Here is a 20,594-nt window from a genome sequence, read left to right as displayed (position 1 = left end):
AAACTGAAATGGAAACCCCAAGAAGCCTGACTGTGTATTAACAATGGAAAAACAGAACCACCATTCCTCATAAAACAAAGCATCAGTTATAATAGTAAAACCATACTAATAAAATAATATTTTAAAACTACTGATCAATAGAATTTCTATCAATTAAAATCATATACATTTTTTACAATTTCCCAAACACCAATAAAATATTTCAAAACAGCACATATCAAATAACACCCAATAATTAAAACTAATAAGGATTTTTAAAAAAAAAAACCCTGCTGTCCATACGTGGGAGCTCTTGATTTCCAGTCACCCTGATATTGTCGAGGATTAGGAGGTTATCCTCTCTCTCTCATACATACTCACATGTCCATTCTCTCTCCCACATACACTGTCACATATATACACATTCATGCTCTTATACCCACCATAACATCTCACAGACACTGACACAGTCTCAGGCTCTAAGACACTCTCTCCTCCTCCACACACACCCCCACACACATACAAACTCTTACTCCCCTGGATTTTCTCATACACACTCATGCTCTTACACTCACTGGCTCCCTCACATACACACACACCCAGGCAAGCTCCCAATCACTCTCACACAAACACACTGACCCCCCAGACAGGCTCCCATTCATTTTCACACCACTCCCTCCCCATCCCCCAGGCATGCACCCATGCATTCACACACATACACCCCCAGGCAGGGTTCAAGAATTACTTGATAACAACACTCCTGTACAGATCAAATCTATAACAATGGCAGATGGCACACCCAAGGAAGCTGTGCATGTAGGACGCATTCAATTCAAGCCATATGGAGACAGCGACCATGAAAAGATTTAGCTGAAGATGTACTGTGAGTACCTGTGTTAGCGGACAATCTCATATCAGTATCCAAATTAACAGATGCTGGATTGAAAGTGATTTTTGACAAATTATAGTTGTAAATTCCAGACTGGCAAAGAACCTTTTGCCCACTGCATCAAAAAGACTGTGGCACTTATTGGATTAACGCCAAGGTTGTATCAGCCAGCAATCATGCACTCCATGAAGTTAGCAAGTAGCACATTTAAGACTAATCGGTGGAAATTCTTTTTCACTCAACGCACAATTAAGCTCTGGAATTTGTTGCCAGAGGATGTGGTTAGTGCAGTTAGTGTAGCTGGGTTCAAAAAAGGTTTGGATAAGTTCTTGGAGGAAGTGTCCATTAACTGCTATTAATCAAGTTGACTTAGGGAATAGCCACTGCTATTAATTGCATTAGTAGCATGGGATCTTCTTGGTGTTTGGGTACTTGCCAGATTCTTGTGGTCTGGTTTGGCCTCTGTTGGAAGCAGGATGCTGGGCTTGATGGACCTTTGTCTGAAGCAGCATGGCAATTTCTTATGTTCTTATAAATATAGCACAAACAATTAATACCAAGCTAGGACACAAATGCTTTGCGCGTTTGAACAACACTCTAAAAATCTATGAGTGAAAGGGGGAAAATCAAAGATAAAACTTCCAAAAAAACCACACAAGGCAATTTCCAAGGAGCCAAGCAAAAACCCATTGGAGCTAATACACATGGATTTATGTGGACCCATGCCAGCAGATTCTACTGATGGCAGCCAATATACTGTATATTTATCATTTTAGATTATTGCAGCCAGAAGCTGAATGTAATTTTCCTTAAATGCAAAGACGAAGTCCCAAATATTTTCACAGACTACGTACGATACCCAAAATGTCAAACAGGCATGAAATGAGTTTATCGCAGAAAACAATGAGAATTTCATGAAGGAGTATAGAATTCATGAGAACACAGTTCCAAGTTCACCGTCCCAATGTAAGATACCACTGTTACAAGCTATTGAAAGAAAAATCATTAGAAGTAGCAGGGACAGGCAAGAGGCAATCCTCAGGATACTGCAAAGTGTTTGGATGTCTCTTATATGCTTGGATTCCCAACCAATACTGGAAAAAATTAGATGCCAAGAGCAAACCTGCAAATCTTTGTTGGTTTTTGCTCAGCGCTGATAGCAGAAGCTGCATCTGCTAGTGGATAAATTGGACCTGCAAGGAAAGAGTGCTTAAACCCTGCAAAGGAAATTCAGAAAAGACCTTAAAACTTGACTCTTTGAGAGAGCCTATTTGGAAGATCAAATAGAGGGTCATTAATATCTAGAGTCTCAAAATATTGTTTTGTTTTATATTTGTGAATCCTACTTGTAAACTGCGGTACCCAGCCTGTCAGCTGTATAATGTAAATTTTATATGCTGTTTTTATTATTTGTTTTGTGTTTGGTATTGTAAACCGTTGTGATGTACCCTCGAACAACGGTATATAAAACCCATTAAATAAAATAAAGGATTTTGTTGGCGGGTTCTTATGGAAAGGAGATCACTTATATGATCCCAAAGTTAAAAAGATTCCGACAAGTAGAGATCCAAGACTTCTTGAGTCAAGAAAAGGGACCTGAAATTTAGAAAACGGGGGTAACACCTTCAGGAAATACGATCAAGTCACTTATTCCAAAATGAAGAGAACATTGGACATCATACTGACGAAATACTGAAAAGTAATGAAAACCTAAAACAACAATGAGACAGAATCATCACATGAACTTCCATCATCTCTGGCAGAACTGCACGACATCTCAATAGAACAAGAGCAGACAAAACCAGTCAAGCAGAAACTACATCATCCAACATGCAAGTTGCGACTCCCTGATAGACTAGTACCCAAACCAAAGGCAAAATCTCATTGCAACAGTGTGCATCACAAAGTGAAAGAACCAATATGCATTGAAGTGGGTGAGGGCTATTGCCGAAAAACTTTCATCTCACATCAGGATGAAAGCTTGGGAACTAATGCCAATAAAGAAGAACATGAAAGTTATTAAATCAAAATGGGTATTTTAAGTTAAAAGTTGAGTAAAGCATGACTAGGGGCAGGTGGTTGTGATTGGCAATATGGAAGAGACATCAAGAAACCAAGTCATTGGTAATGAAAAATAACAACTCTTAGATGGCTACTGGGTTTAGCAAATGAAAATTTAATTATGCAACAACTTGACATGAACACAGCATATCTTCATGGTGAACAAGTAGTCGTCTACATGGAGCTACTTCAAGGGACTGATGAAGAGGAAAAAAATGACAGAAGTATGCGAGCTCAAAAAAAGGCAATATACGGATTTAAACAATCAGGTCATGCATGATAACTAACATTAGACCACATACTACATGACAAAGATGTTCATAAAACTGAATCACATCCATGCGTCAAAGAAGAGTATACTAAACTAGCTATTCAAGTTGGAGACATGCAAGTAGTAGCAAGCAACATTTCTAGAAAGAGTAAACACTTTTCTGGACACCAAGACTGAACTAAAAGATTTAGGACAGCCAAGTCAAATCTTAAGACATTGACACTAAGAAAAATGCAGACAAAAAAAAAATTGTCAGTCAAAAAAACTATGCTGAAGAAACCCAAAAATAAAATATTGGCATGAGTGACTATAAGCCAGCATCGACTGAGCTAAACCATAAAGAAAACAAAGAACCACAAGGGCATCCAGATGTTCCTACCAGGGTCTAATTGGAAAGTCTGATGTACCTCGCACAAGCAACAAGACCAGATATTACATTGCAGTTCATTATCTGAGCCGTTTCAATACTTGCTATACGACTGAACACTGGAAGATAGCCAAACATTCTCAGATATCTTCAAGGCACAAAAGATAACATTTTGTATTAGGAAGCTTCTGGAGAAGGAATAATTGGTTATTCAGATGCAAGATGGAACTTTTGGACTCAAGATGGAAGATCTACCGGAGGTTATGTATACACGCTATCGCAAGCTGCAGTTAACTGGAAAGCTGTTAAACAACAGATGGTGTGCTTATCCACTTGTGAAGCTGAGTACATGGCTCTATGCAAAACTATCAAAGGAGGAGAGTGATTTCCTAAAATTCTGGAAGAACCTGATTTAACAAGTACCGTAAAAACCCAGTTGACATAAAAATTGACAGCTAATCTGCAATTAAACTGGTGGCGAATACACAAGACTTGGCATACTGGGTCAACCCAAAGGTCCATCAAGCCCAGCATCCTGTTTCCAACAGTGGCCAAGCCAGCTCACAAATACATGGCAGGATCCCAAGGGGTAGACAGATACCAAGCTACTTATCCCAAGAATAAGCAGTGAATTTCTGCAACTCTACTTTAATAATTGTTAATGAACTTTTCCTCCAGGAACTTGTCCAAACTTTTTTTTAAACGCTACACTAAGAGCTTTCACCACATCCTCTGACAACGAATTCCAGAGCTTAATTATGCACTGACTAAACACACATTTAAAACTAATAAGAGAAAATATATTACCCATTATCTTCATTGTGTCCCAGGGTCTTTGTACTTTTCGAAAGAGTAAACAGCTGATCTCCTTCCACTCCACTCATCATTTTATAGACCTCTATCATGTCTCCCAACAGCCATCTCTTCTCCAAGCTGAAGAGTCCTAACCTCTTTAACCTTTCCTCATAGGGAAACTGTTCCATCCCCTTTATCAACTTGGTTGCCTCAACGTCAACGAACAAAAAAAACCAAAAAAACAAAAAAACAAAAAACCATCCATCTTAAATTCTTATTCATAAGAGATGAAATGAAATAGGGAACATTTCCACTGAACTACATCTAACAAGATAATCATTGATGCCTTATCCAAACCACTTCAGAAGAATAAGAATCTATTTTTGTATGCAAAGATTTTGACTCACTCATTAAAGAAATGACAATCATGCAAGGGGGAGAGTGCTGGAAACATGCTTCATATGTCACCGTACTGGACTGTATTGCGTTACTAATTTATTTATTTTGAAATTTTATATACCGACATTCTTGTATAATATACAAATCATATCGGTTTACAATACAACAGAACAATCGCGGCAAAGGCGTTACATAAAACATAGCGTCTAATAGAATATAATACAATAGAACATTCACTACTAAGGCATTGTAAAATGGCACTGCTTTTCTTATTGAGGTGTAAGGGAGGTGTCAGCTTTAAGCAGCTCACACAGAGACAGGAGGCAGCTACTTACGCATATAGAGCAGTATGGAAGCCCTAGTAGCTCCAACATTAAATGTTTGAACTACTAGGGCTTAAATGTTTGAGCTACTAGGGCTTCCATACTGCTCTGTATGCGTAAGTAGCTGCCTCCTGTCTCTGTGTGAGCTGCTTAATGCTGACACCTCCCTTACACCTCAATAAGAAAAGCAGTGCCATTTTACTGTCCTTGGCGGAAAAATCTCCCTGCCCTGATGGTTTTTCTTTTGACGGCATTCCCTTACTTACTCTAACTCTGTTGTGCCACCGAGCTCTTATAATTGTCTTACTGTTTTATTTTCTTATTTCCCCAAATATTCTGTCTTTCCCATTATTTTACAACAGGTGTGCAACAAATTTTTTCTTCTGACCTGGCAATTTCCTCCTGCTCTTTTAGTCTTCCAGCTCGATCAGAACTAGAGCTGAGATCTTTACATCGCTTCCCCCTGATCCTTTCAGAACCCTGCATTCATGAACCCCTAAACCCAGGCAGTGGGGAGTCACCACCACATCATGATCGACTCCTTCCCTGCTCCCCCCCCCCCCCCAGGAACTGCTAGCACTGTCTCCACAGCAGCCCTAGCCAACCCAGGGGACAAAGGACCCTAACTGGGAATTGCACCCAGGGTCCCTTTTGCAGCGTGCAGCATTGCCACCGAGCCGGCTCAGGGATGCAACTTTTTATTACAGCCGTGCCCTTAAGGTATTTTAAATACACCTTGGGAAACTGTGTAAATGCTAGAATATTGCTGTACCAGGAAAACATCAGGGGCCATGACACTAACAGAACTGAAGAGCATGAAGAATCTGTGATCACCTGAGACATTCCTATTACAATGCTCAATGCTATAAAAACAGACATTGTAGTAAAAGAGAAAAACCACAAGAACTAAGTGACTATTCTGCGCGAGGTATGGAGACAGATCAAGTATCAAGAGATACAGAAACCAAGAAAACGTGGCAGAAAGATGCAAAAAGAGTCCCAGTTGTATTGAGCACCACTGGCCTGAAATCCTCGGCTCGGTGTGCGGCAGCGATCAAAGAAGCAAAACAATGTTAGGAATTATTAGTAAAGGACTGGAGAATTAAACAGAGAAGGTCAAAATACCTCTGTATCACTCCATGCTGAGACTACTCCTTGAATACTGTGTGCAATTCTAGTTGCTGGATTTAACACCCCCCAAAAAAAAAAAGATATAGGTGCATTGGAAAAGGTAGAGAGAAGGGCGACCAAAATGATAAAAGAGATGGAACAGTTCCCCTACGAGAAAAAGTTAAAGTGGTTAGGGCTGTTCAGTTGGGAGAAGAGACGTGATAAGAGATCTGTAAAATGATGGCCTCGCAATCGAATATTTAAATGAGGGGTCGCGCTGCCAAGGAGGTGCTAGGGACAAATGTGCGCCCCTCGGCAGCAGGCACCCGACTCAATTTTATGAGCATCCATTTTCCTAACCTAAGCACAGCCACAGGTGAAGAAAATGGATGCTCATTAATTGAGCGCCCTTTTTCCTAACATGACAGCAGCACTTTTTTTTTTTACTTTTTAAGACCTGATCTGGGAAAGCGATAATTTCTGAGGGTGGAAATGTGCAGGTCGGGCCACTTTTTTTTTGTATTGAGGGAGATAAGTTTCACCGCGGGTGGATGGGAGTGGGGGGGAGTTGGACGCGAGTTTTGGACACGCTCATCCCCTTATGGAATAAGGGGTTGTGGACGCGCACCCAAAACCCGTGTCTGACCACGGGATCGGCCTGAAAGTTAGTAAGTTGCACATTCAAAACAAATTGGAGAAAGTTCTTTTTCACTCAACGCACAATTAAGCTTTGGAATTCATTGCCGAAGGAAGTGGTTAAGGGAGTTAGCGTAGTTGGGTTTAAAAAAAAGGTTTGGACGACCTACTGGAGAAGTCTATAACTGTTATCAATCAAGTAGACTTAGGGAATAGCCACTGCTTATCATTGTGCGTTAGCAGCATGGGATCTATTTACTGTTCGGGATCTTGCCAGTTTCTTTAGATGTGGATTCGCCACTGTTGGAAACAGGATACTGGGCTTGACCCAGTATGGCAAATTATTTGTCCTGATATGCCTTGATTTGCCACAGCACTGCCCATGGACACCGCCAAGATCTCACAATGAAACCAACGCCAAGCAACCATCAGGTCGAGACGAACTATTGCCCAGCCAACAGTATGCCCAGCAGACACCAGGTAACAAGACATCAAATAAATCTTCCCACTTCACACACATCCCACAACTTGCATCCTCCTGCAGAGGAAGCCACATTTACTCAACAAGGAAAATACTGGCACCTGACTGGAGGTGGAAAGAGGGACCTGCAAACTAAACACCTCCCTTGGGGACAGTATTTTCCCTTTAGTTACCACCAGGCCCAGGCATATTTCTCCTTTATACAAAGACACACAGACGTCTGTCTCCATCTCTTACATCGCACACAGCTACCCTTACAGCTGAAAGATGCCATCTCCTCCCTCCCCAAAAGGGAGATAGTGATGGTGACAGAATAAATCCTCCCCCTTCCCTGAGGAAGAGAGAGTCACCTGCACTTGGGGGAGTGAACCCAGATTCTCCTCCTGTAACAATTACTGCCCTGCACCAGGGCAATAGTCAGTGGCAGCCTGGATTTGTCCTTTCATCGAAGGAGCAGGAATTGTGGGGCTCACCCCCCCAAGATGTGTAACCTGTCTTTCCATACATGCATGGACCCCCCTCCCACCGCTGCTGCTCTATTAATTACCCCCCCTTGTTGCAGGGGCAAATGCGGTTATGGGGGTGGGGGAGGCCAACGTGCAGGAACCTGCCGGGCCTGCTGCTGCTGCAACGCCTCTGCCCACCCCCGGGGGGGTGGGGAGAGCGGCTCGGGCCCATCCTCCTCTCCTCCCCCCACCCCAAAGCCCCTGCTTTTGTCTTCCCCCTCGAGGGGTGGGAGGGGGCGGGGGAGGACACTCACGCTGTGGTGCCGCCACCTCCTCTTCCGTGCCGCCGCCGCGCTCTGCAGGCCGGGGCCTCCGACGCCGCCGCAGCAGCCGCGGCTCCGGGCGCATTGTTCCCCCCACTTCTTTCAGGCGCCGCCTCCTTCCCCCCGCACCCCGGCCAGACCTGGCGCCTCCACAGCCGCCGCCCCCCTCAGCCGCGCGGCCGCCACAACCACCAGAGCCGCCGCTGCCGCCGTCGCCGTCGCTCTCTGTCTCTGTCCCGGGCGGGAGGAGGGGCCGCCGGCGATGACGTCAGCGGCGCGACCGCACCTGCGCCGCCGCCATCTTGGAAGTGGCAAAAGTGAACAAAACTGGCGGGAGAGCGGCGACAGGGAGCGTGCGTGAAGCGGGGCGGGAGGAAGGGGCGAGGCGGGGGCCTTCGAGGTTAGTCAGGGGTCAGGGCAGGTTAGCTTCAGCACTTTCCCTCGGAAGATGTTTGCTCAGTGTCCCCACAGGCGTCCCTTCTGTGTCCAGCAAGAAACAAAACTGAAACCCACACACACACACCCCATCCGACACAAGACAAGGGGCCGAAGGTTCCTAACTGGCATCTGAGACCAAGAAAAATGGGCAACCGTCCCCACTGTAGGAGGTGTCCTGCTGGGTCAGACCAAGGTGGGGAAGAGATATTTAAGAGGGGGACACCATTGAAGTCTATGGAGGTGAATAAGGAGGGGAAGAGATATTTAAGAGGGTGACACCATTGAAGTCTATGGAAGTGAATGAGGTAGGGAAGAGATATTTAGGAGGGTGACACCATTGAAGTCTATGGAAGTGAATGAGGTAGGGAAGAGATATTTAAGAGGGTGACACCATTGAAGTCTATGGAGGTGAATAAGGAGGGGAAGAGATATTTAAGAGGGTGACACCATTGAAGTCTATGGAAGTGAATGAGGTAGGGAAGAGATATTTAGGAGGGTGACGCCATTGAAGTCTATGGTGGTGAATGAGGTAGGGAAGAGATATTTAAGAGGGAGACACCATTGAAGTCTATGGAGGTGAATGAGGTAGGGAAGAGATATTTAAGAGGGTGACACCATTGAAGTCTATGGAGGTGAATGAGGTAGGGAAGAGATATTTAAGAGGGGTGATGCCATTGAAGTCTATGGAGGTGAATGAGGTAGGGAAGAGATATTTAAGAGGGGGACACCATTGAAGTCTATGGGGGTGAATGAGGTGGGGAAGAGATATTTAAGTGGGTGACGCCATTGAAGTCTATGGGGGTGAATGAGGTGGGGAAGAGATATTTAAGTGGGTGACGCCATTGAAGTCTATGGGGGTGAATGAGATGGGGAAGAGATATTTAAGAGGGTGACACCACTGAAGTCTATGGAGGGGAATGAGGAGTGGAAGAGATATTTAAGAGGGTGACACCATTGAAGTCTATGGAGGGGAATGAGGAGTGAAAGAGATATTTAAGAGGGTGACACCATTGAAGTCTATGGAGGGGAATGAGGAGTGGAAGAGATATTTAAGAGGGTGACGCCATTGAAGTCTATGGAGGTGAATGAGGTGGGGAAGAGATATTTAAGAGGGGAACGCCATTGAAGTCTATGGAGGTGAATGAGGTGGGGAAGAGATATTTAAGAGGGGGACACCATTGAAGTCTATGGAGGTGAATGAGGTGAGGAAGAGATATTTAAGAGGGTGACACCATTGAAGTCTATGGAGGTGAATGAGGAGGGGAAGAGATATTTAAGAGGGTGACACCATTGAAGTCTATGGATGTGAATGAGGAGGGGAAGAGATTTAAAGTTCAAAAATCTTTCAATGTAACAGGTTGTTTTAGATGTAAACCGGAGTGAAGGCAACTATGCTATACCTCGGTATATAAAAAATGCTAAATAAAAAAAATATATATATTTAAGAGGGGGACACCTTTGAAGTCTATGGAGGTGAATGAGGAGGGAAGAGATATTTAAGAGGGTGACACCATTGAAGTCTATGGAGGTGAATGAGGTAGGGAAGAGATATTTAAGAGGGTGACGCCATTGAAGTCTATGGAGGTGAATGAGGTAGGGAAGAGATATTTAAGAGGGGGACACCATTGAAGTCTATGGGGGTGAATGAGGTGGGGAAGAGATATTTAAGTGGGTGACGCCATTGAAGTCTATGGAGGTGAATGAGGTGGGGAAGAGATATTTAAGAGGGTGATGCCATTGACGTCTATGGGGCTGAATGAGGTGGGGAAGAGATATTTAAGAGGGTGACACCATTGACGTCTATGGGGGTGAATGAGGTGGGGAAGAGATATTTAAGAGGGTGACACCATTGAAGTCTCTGGAAGTGAATGAGGTAGGGAAGAGATATTTAAGAGGGAGAAACCATTGACGTCTATGGGGCTGAATGAGGTGGGGAAGAGATATTTAAGAGGTGACACCATTGACGTCTATGAAGGTGAATGAGGTGGGGAAGAGATATTTAAGAGGGTGATGCCATTGAAGTCTATGGGGGTGAATGAGATGGGGAAGAGATATTTAAGAGGGTGACGCCATTGAAGTCTATGGGGGTGAATGAGGTGGGGAAGAGATATTTAAGAGGGAGACGCCATTGAAGTCTATGGAGGTGAATGAGGTGGGGAAGAGATATTTAAGAGGGTGATGCCATTGAAGTCTATGGGGGTGAATGAGATGGGGAAGAGATATTTAAGAGGGTGACACCATTGAAGTCTATGGAGGGGAATGAGGTGGGGAAGAGATATTTAAGAGAGTGACACCACTGAAGTCTATGGAGGGGAATGAGGAGTGGAAGAGATATTTAAGAGGGTGACACCATTGAAGTCTATGGAGGGGAATGAGGAGTGGAAGAGATATTTAAGAGGGTGACACCATTGAAGTCTATGGAGGGGAATGAGGAGTGGAAGAGATATTTAAGAGGGTGACGCCATTGAAGTCTATGGAGGTGAATGAGGTGGGGAAGAGATATTTAAGAGGGGAACGCCATTGAAGTCTATGGAGGTGAATGAGGTGGGGAAGAGATATTTAAGAGGGGGACACCATTGAAGTCTATGGAGGTGAATGAGGTGAGGAAGAGATATTTAAGAGGGTGACACCATTGAAGTCTATGGATGTGAATGAGGAGGGGAAGAGATTTAAAGTTCAAAAATCTTTCAATGTAACAGGTTGTTTTAGATGTAAACCGGAGTGAAGGCAACTATGCTATACCTCGGTATATAAAAAATGCTAAATAAAAAAAATATATATATTTAAGAGGGGGACACCTTTGAAGTCTATGGAGGTGAATGAGGAGGGAAGAGATATTTAAGAGGGGGACACCATTGAAGTCTATGGGGGTGAATGAGGTGGGGAAGATATTTAAGAGGGTGATGCCATTGAAGTCTATGGAGGTGAATGAGGAGGGAAGAGATATTTAAAAGGGGGACACCATTGAAGTCTATGGAGGTGAATGAGGAGGGAAGAGATATTTAAAAGGGGGACACCATTGAAGTCTATGGGGGTGAATGAGGTGGGGAAGATATTTAAGAGGGTGATGCCATTGAAGTCTATGGAGGTGAATGAGGAGGGAAGAGATATTTAAAAGGGGGACACCATTGAAGTCTATGGGGGTGAATGAGGTGGGGAAGATATTTAAGAGGGTGATGCCATTGAAGTCTATGGAGGTGAATGAGGAGAGGAAGAGATATTTAAGAGGGTGACCCATTGAAGTCTATGGAGCTTTGGTTAGGACAGTGGCGGCCTTCCTACTGAGGGTCAGCTACAAGGCATTCAGGAAAATTCTGTGCCTTTTATCTTGTTATTACATAGAAACATAGAAATGACGGCAGAAGAAGACCAGACGGCCCATCCAGTCTGCCCAGCAAGCTTTCACACTTGTTTTTTTCTCATACTTAACTGTTACTCTTTGGCCCTTAGTAACCTTTTGGTTCCAATTCCCTTCCACCCCTGCCATTAATGTAAAGAGCAGTACTGGAGCTGCATTTAAGTGAAGTATCTAGCTTGATTGGTCAGGGGTAGTAACTACCTCAATAAGCATGCTACTCCCACGCTTATTTGTTTACCCAGCCTGTGCAATTCAGTCATTGTTGGTTGTTGTCTGAATATAATTCCACTTTTCTTCATTCCCCCCTGCTGTTGAAGCAGAGAGCTATGCTGAATATGCATTGAAGTATCAGGCCGTAACAAGCAAGCTACACCCATGCATATTTGTTTACCCAGACTATGTAATTCAGTCCTTGGTTGTTGTCTGAATATAAATCATCTTTTCATTCATTCCCCCCTGCCGTTGAAGCAGAGAGCTACGCTGGATAAGCAGAGAGCTACATTGCATATGCATTGAAAGTGAAGCATCAGGCTTATTTGGTTTAGGGTAGTAACCGCTGTAACAAGCAAGCTACTCCCCGCTTTTTTGTGAATGCAAATCCATTTTTTTTCCACATTTCCTCTTGCCGCTGAAGCATAGAGCAATGTTGGAATCGCATTAACCGTGTGTATATTTATTGAATAAGGGTATTATCTCCAGGTAGTAGCCGTCATTCCTGCAAACCACCCTCTCTTCATTCACATCTTCTAGACTTTATGGATCCACATTGTTTTTCCCACGCCCCTTTGAAGTCCTTCACAGTTTTGGTCTTCACCATTCCAGGCATCCACCACCCTCTCTGTGAAGAAGTACTTCCTGACATTGGTTCTGAGTCTTCCTCCCTGTAGCTTCAAGTCGTGACCCCTGGTTCTGCTGATTTTTTTCAAACAGAAAAGGTTTGTCATTGTCTTTGGATCATTAAAACCCTTCAAGTATCTGAAAGTCTGTATCATATCACCCCTGCTCCTCCTTTCCTCCAGGGAGTACATATTTAGAATCTTCAATCTCTCCTCTTATGTCATCCGATGAAGACCCTCCACCTTTCTGGTCGCCCTTCTCTGTACCGCTTCCATCTTGTCTCTGTCTCTTTGTAGATACGGTCTCCAGAACTGAACACAGTACTCCAGGTGAGACCTCACCAGGGACCTGTACAAGGGGATAATCACTTCCCTTTTCTTACTCGATATTCCTCTCTCTATGCAGCCCAGCGTTCTTCTGGCTTTAGCTATCGCCTTGTCACATTGTTTCCCCGACTTCAGATCGTTAGACACCATCACCCCAAGGTCTCTCTCCTGCTCCGTGCACATCAGCCTTTCACCCCCCATCGAATACAGTTCTTTCAGATTACCACACCCCATATGCAACCCCATAACATATCCCTACATAGTTAATCCTCATCTTCCCCCCCCCCCCCCCAAAAAAAAAGAAAAGTGGGACAAAACCTTTTAAGTACATTGAATGTTAAGACTTAAATCCCATTCCAAGAAAATTGTGGATGAGAGTGGGGATTTGGGATAATGACTGTGCCAGCATGGAATAGAAATACAAGCATAGCTGGTAAACAACAAAACCATAAGAAAATAATTCCATCGATTCTGTGGAAACTAAAGAAAATATCTAGTATGCGCCGAACAAGTAATAAACTCCAGAACCATAAGTCCATATTTCGTAGACGTCACGGTGTGTGGCAAGCCCCGTCACCTGGAGTAAGTATTGTGCATCAAGAGAGCCAACCTTTAGCCAGCTATCCTCTGTGTAAGCTCTCTCCTTCAAGGGCTTAATCCCTACACCCTTCTCTCTCCATCCCCCTAAAAACAGATAAGCTTTCTCCCTTTCCCACCCTAGCCAGACTTAAGTTTTGGAGCAAAGCTAGGGCCAAAAAATGATTTTCTGAACATATCCTATCAGTCTAGACAAGTGGGATTATGCATCCATACCAGCAGATGGAGGCAGAGAACAACAATTTTGAGGCACTGCTACATAACAGAGAGTGCCACCTGCAGCCCCCTCAGTATTTCTCCGTTTCCAGCAGATGGTAGAGGTGCAAACCTGCAGCCCTGACTGATTCTGGAGTTTTGGAAATTCGGATCTGCTCCACAAGGTTGCCAGGTGCCTTGGTGGGCCATCCCTCAGGTTGAGCCATGTGAATCGGGCCGGGGGGGGGGGGGAGGTTGGATACCCCTGGCAGTTGTGGCCCGCTACCTCCGAGATCCCTGATAGCCAGGAGACTGGCTCCCTCTTCGCATCCCGAAGTCCCCTCCTGCCTGCTGCTGGCTTTCTCAGGGAAGTATCCCTTTTTGTTTGCTTGTTGTTTAAGTTAAAAATAAAAAAAGAAGGTGTAGTGAAGTTTAGAGCCAGGGGAATCGGCCTGCAGAGCAGTACCGGGGCAGTCGACCTCCAGGGCTGCCAGGTTCGGCAGGGGAGTGGTTGCTGATTGTGCCGGCGGCAGCTTCTGTTTTTTTACCCCAGTGGGGAGAGTTTCCTGAGCGCTGCTTTTGGCGCACGGTGTTCGGGCTGCTGCTATTTGTTCCCGTGCGCCATCAGTGTTGGCGCGACCACGTGGTGTGGCCTGTCTCGCGGCAGTGTGCGTGGGAGCGGGCCTCATGGTGGAGGAGCCGTGCATGGAGGCCTGTAATGCCTGTGGGCTTTGGTCAGCCTGATGAAATTCCCTCTCTCTCTGCACAGGTTGTGCTTCAGGGAGAAGGGATCCTCCGCTAAGATTTCAAAGGCCAGGAGGGCCTCTCGCTCTGCGGGGCTCATGGCAGGGACCAAGCTGGGGGTCTCCATTTCTTCTGCTCCCGAGGGAGATCACAGCCAGGGGACTTCAGCTGGCCAGGACTCCAGCGACTCCTCTCTCTCTCTCTCCTGCGGGGCAGGAGCTTGAAGGTGGTCATGATGAAGGAGTGGATTCGGAGTCTAGTCTTTCTGACTATAGGTTTGATGGCCCACAGGGTTTTTCCCCAAATTTATTCTGCACTCCTCCTAGCCAGGCTTTCCTGGCTAGGAGGAGTGCAGGAGAGAGGAGATCCAAGGAGAGAAATCCAGGACCATCCAAGATACCTCAGCTAGCTTCAGTGGGTGCTTCTTGGCGTGTTGGCAAGTGTCTGGGGTTGCGAGGTGCTGGTGCAGAGGTTGACCCCAGAGATCTGGATGACTCGGACGAGCTGCAGGAATATGTTGCGTCTCCTCAAGTAGCAGATCCGGATGTGGTCCCGGATGGGGATTAGAACCCAGATCCAGATGTGAGCAAGGACGATCTAGACCTCGTTGAGGGGTCTGGGGCTGAGGGAGATGACCCTCGGGTAGTCCACCTGTTTTAAAAGGAAGAGCTTCGGCCTCTCATTCCCCAGGTGTTGGAGGAATTGGTGGTGAAGCTAGCTCAGGAGGAGACGGATAAGGAGGGCGTCAGTCCAGTCCTGGATGGTCTGCAGGGTCCACCTATTGCCTTCCCCATTCCTAGAAAGATTCATAAGCTCCTTAGCCGGGAGTGGGATTTCCCAGAAGCAGGCTTGAAGGTCGGTAGGGCAATGGCAAAGCTTTAACTTTTATTGGAGGAGCATTTGGACCACCTTAAGACTCCTAAGGTGGATGTGGCGGTCTCAGCAGTGACTAAGAAGACTACAATTCTGGTGGTGGGGTCCGCCGTACTAAAGGATGTCCAGGATCGCAAACTGGAAATTCAATTGAAGCGCATGTTTGAGGTGTCAGCCTTAAGTCTGCGAGCTGCGGTGTGTGCTAACGGTGCAGCAGTCTTGTTTATATTGGATTTATAAGTTGCAGGAGCAGGTATCGTCCAGTGTGCTATTCCCCGCTCAGGTGGCTTGGCTAGAAGCCGGGGTGGCTTAGGTTGCAGATGCATTGTATGATCTGGTACGCACTTTGGCTAAGAGCATGGTCTCGGTAGTGGCGGTGCACCGGCTTCTGTGGCTGTGCAATTGATTGGTGGACATGTGGTCCAAGACTCAGTTATGCAATTTTCCCATTAAGGAGAAGCTGCTTTTTGGGGAGGAGCTGGATCAGCTGATGGTCCCTGGGGGAAACCAAGGGCAATAGACTGCTGGAGGATAAGAAGAGCAAGAAGGAGGTCTTTCCAGCCCATTCCCAGTTTCAGGAGTCGAGGTTTCGGTCCAGGAGAGGAACTCCCTCCTTGGGTTCCAAACAGTCGTCAGGTCACCAGCAGTCCTTTCGGGGTGCCAGAAGGTCCTCCAGAAGCGGTTCCGATCAGGGAAACAGAGTAAGCCTTTCTAATGAAGCCAGGTTCGCCCACTTCTCACTGGCAATGGTAGGGGCAGGTTGGACCGTTTTTGCAAGAAGTGGGTCAAGATTACCTCGAACTGGTAGATTCTGGAGATTGTAAGACGATTACGCCTTAGAATTTTCTCACCTGGTCAGGGATGTTTTTCTTGTGTTCCACTGCTCTTCTCAAAATAAACAGGAAGCTGTAGAGGGGACTCTACAAAGGTTGATAAGCTTGGAGGCCATAGTTCTGGTGCCACTGAGCAAGCAGGGACAGGGAAGATACTCCATCTGTTTTGTGGTTCCAAAAAAGGAGGGCACCTTCCGTCTCATCTTGGATTTGCAAAAAGTGAATGCAAGCTTGCGGGTGTCACGTTTCTGGATTGAGACTTTGTGAACGGTGATTGCTGCAGTCCGCAAAGGAGAATTCCTGTCATCTTTGGATCTCACTGAGGCTTTTCTGCATATTCCCATTCTAAAGGGCCATCAGAAATTTCTGCTGTTCAAAGTGCTGGGTCAGCATTTCCAGTTTCGGGCTCTTTCCTTCGGGCTAGCCACGGCTCCTCAAACCTTCACAAACATGATAGTGTTGGTAGCGGCAGCCTTGAGATGAGAAGGGATTCTGGTCCATCTGGCAAAGACGGAAGAGGAGTGTGGTCATTCAGTGCAGCGAGTGATGAACACCTTAAGTTCCCTGGGATGGGTGATCAATGTGGCAAAGAGTCATCTGGTTCCATCTCAATCATTGGAGTATCTAGGAGCCCAGAAGGGCAGGGTGTATCTGACAGCAGACAGGATATCGAAGTTGCAGGCGCAGGTCACCGCCTTATACAACTCCCTTTTCCAAGGGTCTGGGATTACTTACAAGCCCTGGGTTCCATGGCCTTGACGTTAGATCTAGTTCCATGGGCCTTTTCTCACATGCATCCGCTGCAGAAGGCGTTGTCCAGGTAGAATCTGATGTTGGAACAGTTTTATATCCCATTGCCTCTTCTGAAGGGGTTTAGGTCCAGTCTTGCATGGTGGCGGCCGAGGAGCAACTTGGATAGAGAAATGGATCTCAAAGCTCTGGATTGGATGGTGGTGACCAAGGATGCCAGTCTCGAGGTTTGGGGAACAATGGGCCTGGGTCATTCGGCCCAGGGCCTCTGGTCAGTGATGGAGAAGAGCTGGTCCATCGATTGTTTGGAGACTAGGGCGGTGCGCAGGGCCCTGGAAGAGTTTTTGCCACTGGTCAAAGGTTGCGTGGTTCAGGTGTTTTCAGACAATGTGAGAACGGTGGCATACATCAACCATCAAGGACGGGGCAGACGGGGATTCTTTTCTATGTGTTTCCTCCGTGGTCTGTCATAGGTCAAGTGCTACGATGCATAGAAGTGCACTGATGGCGCCGGAGTGGCCGTGTCGTCTGTTGTTCGTGGACCTGGTGCATCTCGCGATGGGCGACCTCTTCAGCTGGCTCATCTGCTGGGGTTACTGTGGCAGGGTCCCATATTTTCGGATCGAGAGGATCACTTTTGTCTCGAGGCTTGGCTTTTGAGAGGCAGCACATACGCATGAAGGGATATTTGGAACTAGTAATTTCTACCCTTCTCCAGGCTAAATGACCTTCTACTTCCATGGCGTATGTCAAGGTTTGCAAGGTTTTTGAGACCTAGTGTGTTCAGCAGCGGCTGGATCTTCTGTCGGTGACAGTTCTGCATATTTTGTCCTTTCTGCAGCAAGGTTTGAACAAGGTTTTGGCCTATAGTTCACTCTGTGTCCAGGTTTCTGCCTTGGGTTGTCTCAGGGGCAAGGTGCGGGGCAAGCCTTTGGCCTCTCATCCCAATGTCATCCAATTCCTGAAAGGAGTTAAGCATGTGAGCGATCCGGTTTGGAAGGTGTGTTCGGATTGGACCCTCAACTTAGTCTTGCGGGTTCTCTGTGAGGTTCCTTTTGACCTTTGGGATGAGCCTCTTTGAAGGACCTTATTTGAAGACGTTTTTTCTGGTTGTGATTTGTTCAGCCAGGAGGATTTCAGAGCTTCAGGCTCTATCTTATCGTGATCCTTTCTTGCGTATTTCTAATGACAGATTATCCTTGCATACTGTGCCTTCCATGTGACTCAGACATTTGAATTACCGGGGTTCCCAGAGTGGTTGAGAGATTCTGCCGAGGATAGAGATCGCCATCTTTTGGATATGCATCGTGCTCTGTTGCATTATTTGAAGGTCACTAATTCCTTTCGGCGATTGGACCATATCTTTGTGATGTTCAATGGGCTGAAGAAAGGAGAGAAAGCGTCCAAAGCTACTTTGACTTAGTGGTTGATGGAGAACATAAGAACATAAGAAATTGCCATGCTGGGTCAGACCAAGGGTCCATCAAGCCCAGCATCCTGTTTCCAACAGAGGCCAAACCAGACCACAAGACCTGGCAATTACCCAAACACTAAGAAGATCCCATGCTACTGATGCAATTAATAGCAGTGGCCATTCCCTAAGTAAACTTGATTAATAGCCGTTAATGGACTTCTCCTCCAAGAACTTATCCAAACCTTTTTTTGAAACCAGCTACACTAACTGCTATTTGTTCGGCCTATATTTGTAAGGGTCGCGCCATTCCACAGGTCTTAAGGCTCATTCGACTAGAGCTCAGGCAGCCTTTTGGGCAGAGTGTCAATTGGTGTCTCCCCAAGAGATATGTAGGGCCACGGTGTGGTCCTCGCTTTATATTTTCACCAGGCATTACCGATTGAATGTTCGGGCACAGGATGATACGACTTTTGGTGAAAGAGTGTTGCGATTGGGTCTTTTGGGTTCCCACCCAGTGTAGGGTGGCTTGGGTACATCCCACTTGTCTGGACTGATCTGGGTATGTTCAGGAAAGGAAAATTGGTTCTTACCTGCTAATTTTCGTTCCTGTAATACCACAGATCAGTCCAGAGACCTGCCCCAGTATTAATGCCGAAAGTGAGTTTTCTGGTACTTACACCCTGTATATCGAAGAGTTTTTCTTACCATTTGAAACAGTTATGTTTGTTCAGTTAAGCGGTTGAAAAACTGTTTTTGGTACTGGAGTTTTGTAGGACTCCAGTTCAAGGGGATCCAACCCTGGGTTTTTCGGTTCGCCCTGCTCCAGAGGCATGGTATCTAATCTTGGCATGGGTACAGGTCAGTACTGAGGGACTGCAGGTGGCACTCTTGGTTATGTAGCAGTGGTTTGAATTTTTTGTTCTCTGCCACCATCTACTGGTAGGGATGCAAAATCCACTTGTCTGGACTGATCTGTGGTATTACAGGAACGAAAATTAGCAGGTAAAAACCAATTTTCCTATCTAGTGCTAAGGGCCTTCAAATCTATTTGTTTGCATGTTTCTGAAATAAGATGTCTTGATGATAAGAATTTGATTTCCTCCAGCTTCAGAAACGGAAGAAAATCCATCAGGGGTAGGTAAAAATGCTGCAAACTCCTCTGCAAAATCTTTATTTTTCTTCCCCTTCCAGAAGTTGCGAGAAATCAAATCCTCGGGGATAAGATGCCACTGTTTCAGAATTGTCCAAGCAAACTTGACCAGTGGAGCTTTTCTGCGCCTTGTTCATTTATTTATTTATTTATTTATTGTTCACAGATCCTGAAATCTGGCTCCAAATGCCTAGTGCACTATTGCAGATGTGCACAGGGGAATACTGAACTCGGTTAGCAAGTACACGTTTTATACAGCAAATCTCACAGCAACCCATCCAACCAGGTAATTTCAGTGATTCCATAAAAGCCAAATTTGATTGTGTCCACTTTTTTTGGTGTTTAATCGATGTTTGGGGGGTTACGTATAATTCCCCAGTGATTAGATGAGGAAAGACAAGAGAGCTCCTACTGCTTGGCCAACTGGAGGAGCTCTACTGTTGGCCGACTGGCAGAGCTCCTGTCTCAGGGGTTCACTGGTTCTAGCCCTGGCAGAGATAGGTTTCCTCACAGCAGCAGCTAGGTCAAGAGAGCCAAGCGTATGGTGATACCTTAATTGCCCATTGAATGTTTTTTTTTTGGCCAGCGGTGCCTTTGGATGTCTTGCCGGCAAACATTCCGTAGCTAGGGATAATGAACAATCAAGGCCAACATCTAGAGAGAAGCCATAAAAAAAAAAAATGTCAAACCTCCACATGCCTTCCCAAGATCTCCCTTATCCTTGCATTTTAAGTGAAAAGAAAATTTTGCAGCACCTGATAAAGGAAGTATTAACTGTCGAAGGCTAATTATAACAGTTCTAAAGGAAGTCCATTAAAAGGTTCTTGCTTGCAACTTGGTTCTTGATTTTTTTTATTTCAAGACTTACACACCAACCACACGCCATTTTATTCAAAGGAAAAGAAAGAAAGGGCTTCATGGATTAAGAGTCTGGAGAAGAGAAAGGAGGAAGGCAGAGAATGAAATTTAAAAAAAAAAATACAATTACAGCCCCAAAGA

General features: G+C 45.5%; 1 protein-coding gene across 4 annotated transcripts in view; it reads right to left on the bottom strand.

Moving 5' to 3' along the window:
• The window catches only part of WIZ (WIZ zinc finger), an 84,914-nt gene extending 76,626 nt beyond the window's left edge, over nt 1–8,288 (bottom strand). For 3 of the 4 annotated variants that reach the window (XM_029584141.1, XM_029584142.1, XM_029584143.1), the window contains exon 1: nt 8,072–8,285. The gene's annotated coding sequence lies outside the window, so the exon portion shown is untranslated. Of the gene's footprint in view, nt 1–8,071 lie in introns of all 4 variants that reach the window. The other variant, XM_029584144.1, reaches the window with a different exon arrangement.
• Nucleotides 8,289–20,594: the final 12,306 nt, after the last annotated feature.

This window comes from Rhinatrema bivittatum, chromosome 19 (genome assembly GCF_901001135.1).
Source record: "Rhinatrema bivittatum chromosome 19, aRhiBiv1.1, whole genome shotgun sequence".
NCBI classification, from domain to species: Eukaryota; Metazoa; Chordata; class Amphibia; order Gymnophiona; family Rhinatrematidae; genus Rhinatrema; species Rhinatrema bivittatum.
Note: the sequence above shows the minus strand (reverse complement) of the source record. Positions and strands in the feature narration are given on the sequence as shown.